General features: G+C 50.9%; 1 pseudogene; it reads right to left on the bottom strand.

The window, feature by feature from the left end:
* Positions 1–1,567: 1,567 nt before the first annotated feature.
* Positions 1,568–4,994, bottom strand: LOC102181763 (annotated as a pseudogene).
* Positions 4,995–5,199: the final 205 nt, after the last annotated feature.

Here is a 5,199-nt window from a genome sequence, read left to right on the forward strand (position 1 = left end):
GGGAGGGAGGTGGGAGGGGGGTTCATGTTTGCGGTCGCATGTACACCCGTGGTGGATTCATGTCAATGTATGGCAAAACCAATACAGTATTGTAAAGTAAAATAAAGTAAAAATAAAAATTAAAAAAAAAAAGAAGTCTGCAGTTCTCATTACAAGGTCAAGTGTCATCATAGTCAATGTTGGCCCCCGGACACACCCACTGAGTAGGGGAGCCTGAGGGCGGGGCGCAGGCGGGGACCACAGGCACCCAGACCTGCAACTGCTCGGAACTCATGGACATCTGCCAGCCCGACGCAGTGAGAGGAGCACAGGTCAGAGTTGCATCTAATGCCACGTGGGACACCCAAGACGTCCCTGATCCAGGAGCTGGGGCTTGGGCTTTTAAAGATACTACACTTATCCTTTACATGTTCATCTCACTTTACAAACGACCTCTTCACAAGAGTGGGGCAGAGGAGCAGGTTCCATGAACTGGCTGGACCCCGGGCTGGGCTCCAGGCCCCGAGGACAGGCTCCCTCCCCCGGGCCGTGGCCATCTGGATTCAACATGGGGTGGGGTGGGGGAGGGTCCTCGTCTCAACCCCGACTCCTTGGGGAATCTCAGGCATGTTCTATTGCTGTACTTTTACAGAAACAGTGCAGACACTGCCTTCTCAGTGAGCATGGAAGGCCTGCCCACCGCCTCCGATGGGACAGAGTGCCCATCTGCACCTGGCAGCATGTCTTCACAGGCTGCAGCAATGTGCAATAAATAACACACTTTATTTACAAGCTCCAGTGAGCTCTCTCCTTCTGGGAGGACAGGACAGTGCACCTGGCCAAGTTACCAGACCAGCCCCCACTCCAGGCACCCTCCGCCACACATGTGCTCACATGAGGCAGACATGCACATACCTGTCACGGGACCCAGTGGCAGCAGATGTGGTTCCTTGTATTCGGGGCTGAGGCCCAGACCCCTGGGTTCAGGCTAAGTGAGGCACATGGCAACTGTAACCCTGGTCTACCAGGAGACTGGGGTGGGAAGACGGGGCCTCTGCAGGTCTAACCAGGTGAGCTGCAGGCAGACACTGTGGGAAGTGTTTCTGGAGCACTGCAGGGGGTGGGGTGGATGTCGGGGGAGCAGAGCATGCACCCTCAGAAACACTTGTGTGTCTCCAGCCTCTGGTCCCCACAAATGGTGAGCAAGAGACCCAGGGAGCAGGATCAGAGAGACTAGTGGAAGGGGACTACAGCCCAGGAGTCAGTCCAGACAGAACCACCATCGTATGCATTCAGAATGGGGCATTTACAGGGAATGTATACATAATATTTACACATGTTCACTCAGAGCCTGCAAGTCCAGACGCCGTCACTGCACTTATTGTAAAACTAGGTACTGGATATGGAGGGGGAGACATGCAGTCTGGCCTTAGCGCCTGTACCTCACAGCCGCCCCAGGCTGCACGTCTCCACGCTCAGAAAGCAGTGGCTGTGCAGCTCCTCCCTGCAGCCCTGAGTGTCACGGACCGGGGTCGCGGGGCTCCAGCTCAGTCTCATAACCGGTCTTAATGAAGCACCAGCACGCCCCTCAGAGATTCATCTCATCCCAAGCAGGGTCGTTCAGGTTCTTGAGAACCTTCTTCACCAGTTTCTCCAGGTCTTTGCAGGCTCTCTGCTTCTCCTCCAGGGACTTCTTCATCTTCTTGTTGTCCTGTCGTAACTCCTGGACTTCATCTTCTAGCGCATACACGGTGTCAACGAGACTCTTTTCTTCTGTCACTGTCTGACCATTACTTTTAGTTTCTTCAACTATTATTTTCTCTTCTTCTGGAAGCAAAACTTGTGGAGCAGATTCTTTGTATGAACTTCAGTTGAATGTCTGCCATGTCTTGGCGCTGGTGCAGTAAGCCTTGATGACCTTCAGGATCTGGGCATCCTCCTCCAGGGCAGCTGTGTTTTTCCTCAGTGCGAGCTCCTTGTCTGAAGGTTTCCACTCCGGCCTGCGCTTGGGGAGCAGCTTCTTCATGGTCTTGGAACTCTTACTCAGGTCCTCTTTGTAGCAGAGGGCAGCCAAGGGCTGCAGGTGGGGGTGCGGGTCATAAGCAGGTCAGGCTCCAGGGCTTGGGTGTCTTTGGAGGCTCTAGGGGCCCCCTGTTGATTGATGGTGGTGTGTGGAGTGCGGTGGTGGGAGGGGTGGGGCAGCATGTGGTAGGCGGGCGTCAGCAGCATAGGCTTGCTGTCCACATGCTTGCTGGACCGGGTGATGGAGTGGGAAGCAAGGGTGTGAGACAGCACAGAGTGAGGCTTGATGGTGGGGTTTCCCACCAGGGTGACCTTCGTCTGCTTCTGCAGATGGTCCACCCACTCGTGGAGGTCCTGCTGGTTGTTTCAGGACACCAAGATCCACTCGATCATGCTCCCTGATATTTCAAACGCATTTCTATGATTTTCACTGTCCTCAAGATTTGTGATTGTCATTCCTGTCATTGGTAGCTTTCCTTGATATATAAAACCACTCATCCTAGGACTGACAGACAACATTAGCAAAAATATTTGGAAAGAGTAGAAGATAGCTTTCATTCTTTTCCTCACTGCCGGCACACTGGATCAGGACCTGGGACATGTAAACAATGCTGCCCAGGGTCTTGATGTTGTTGCCCTCCCAGCTCCGGATGGCCCCTGTCAGGATCTGCAGCTCCAACTCCTTCCTCTTCCACACCTCCTGACACTGCACTGAATGGTTTTTGAAGGTGGTCATGGATTCCTGAGTATCTTGTCTGTCTGGGTGATAAACCTCCATGTGTCTCTCCAGCTCCTTGAGCAGCACAGGGTACTTGTCCAGGCACATGTGGACAGTGCTGCCAGTGGTCAGCATGAGAATCCCCAGGCTGCTAGTACCGGGAGCCAGCATGGGGAATCCTGCCCATGGCAAAGGTCATGAGGAAGGGGGCCTGACAAAACGCATAGGCGGGATCAGGCCTCAGGGGTCCCCCCTGGATTTTCTCGAGCATCTACCCCCAGAACCAAAATCTGTCTGCTTTACTATATTATGCTTTCCACCTACTCTTCTGACATTACAGGGGGGGCTGTCCCCCCAGCACATTTTTCTGGAAAAAGTTAATTTAGAGCTTTTAGGTAATAAATCTCCTGGGCATAATAAGAGTGTTTCAATCCAAAAACCCCTCTGATAGCTTTCTAGCCTCCTGCCAGACTCTTACAGCTGCGCATGTGATTGTTTGCGGCCTCCCAACCACGAGAGGCACAGGAAGCTTAAAACATCCTAGGAATGTAGGGGCTTCCAAGGAGTCAAAATCATTAGAATAGGACTGATTAAGGGTTTCATTTGTTGAGCCAATACTTGCTGCCAAGTTTTCATATCTTTTATTTGTAGATATAGTTCGTATATAGAAAAAACAGGTAGTAGCCCTGGTATTAGCAACATTAGATCTTTGAGTTAAGTACTTTCTTTGTTATAACCCACTGCACCTTTGTTCTACAGGAACGTAACTTTATTTAGTACTTTGAGGGTGATGCAGATTAAAGAAAAAACACTTCAAGGGAAAATGAGTTTTCTGGTTGATAGACATTTATCTAGGAAAAGAGCCATAAAAATGTTAACAGGCCCCCTGGCCAGAAGATGATGTAAAACCACCTGAGACCTTTTGTACACGGGAAGGTAGGCAGAAAGAAAGCCTGGTCTCAATAAGGGTCAAGACTGCTGCCCTTGCATAACTCTGCATATTCCATTATTTCTTTATGTAGAACTTGGGGCATATAAGCTGCTTTTGAAAACAAAGTTGTGGGTCTGGCACTGATGCTTGGCTCCCCCATGTCGTTCTTTTCTCCCTTTTCTGGCTGAATTCCCATCTGGAGCGCGGAGGCTCACCATGTATACTTATTTGTCCTGGCTTCTAAGACCCACGCGAGAGGAAGCCCAAGGCGGGGCACCCTCTGCTATTCAAGCGGGTGCTGGTGGCCTACGTAGATGGTGCAAACCCCTTGTCTCAGAGTTTTATTGGTTCTCCACGTAAACCAAGTTATTCAGCCTCTTTTCTCCACTAATTTTCCTACTACACTATTCTTTCCTAATCTCTCTTTATATCTCTAATAAATAAGTCTCTCTTCACTGACTCCATCCCTGCTTTGAACTCCCTGGATCCACCAGGGCTGGACCCCGGCATGCTGGCACCCTTCATCTCTATGAACTCTCCCAGCTCCTCACTGTGCTCTGTGAGAATGCTGACCGTGGATGGTGGTTGGCACAGTAAACCAGGTACAGGGTCTTTGTTTGTGGCATCAGGCTGAGGAAGCAGGCCCCAACCCTCTGTTGGGTCTCTGGCATCTTGGTGCATTCTTCTAAAGACTGTACAAGCATTTGCTGGAAAAAAAAAACATATTTCTTCAGATTTCCCATTAAATATGAAGTGTTTGCTGAACTTAACTTCTCACTGGTCTGCAGGGGCCGTAGGTAGATTGAAAGCAGTTTGAAGTTCTTTAGAATATTCATTTTCTGTTTCCAAACTATTCTGTAGCACCACATTGTAACAGCTTTTGTTAATGACAGTCGTATCAAATCCTTTGGGAGGGCTCTTTAAGATTCTGGGTAAGTAGTTGCTGGAGAACCAGCCAGTCCTGCCATTGTGTGTGCCCTCCCACCAGCCCCTGTCCTCCACTCACGTGATGTGGATGATATCTCCTTTTGTGAAGGACAGCTTGTCTTCATTCTTCTGCTGGAAGTTAAAGTTGGCTCTGATGACCAGCTGATTGTTGCTATTATCGCTCATATCCAAACTACGGTACTGGCCCTGGAACAACTGTGAAGTCCTACCATGAAGGCTGCGGTCCCAGGGAGTCAGAAGACTTGATCTGGTAGGAGGAGGGCCAGGCGCACATGAAGTCGCTCCCCAGGCCGATGTCTGCTGTTATTTTATTCAGTGTCACTAAGGAGCTGAGGACCTTGTTGAAATTCTGCCCCTGATACAAATAATTTGCATCAGATGTCTCTAGCTGCAGGGACACCCGGCAGCCTCGCAGGAACTCATGAATGTTGCTCAGGCACTCACCCTTACTCCAGGGCTCTGGGTAGACCTGCAACACCAAGCGCAGGTGCTGAGCACTGTGCGTAGGTCACAGGCGCTCCCAGAGGTGAGCCCGACGTGGCCCTCTGCAGGCATACCCGCCCCTCATGTGACCAAGGCTGGTGGCCCCGGTGGCCTGGAG

Source organism: Capra hircus, assembly GCF_001704415.2.
Source record: "Capra hircus breed San Clemente chromosome X unlocalized genomic scaffold, ASM170441v1, whole genome shotgun sequence".
NCBI lineage: Eukaryota > Metazoa > Chordata > Mammalia > Artiodactyla > Bovidae > Capra > Capra hircus.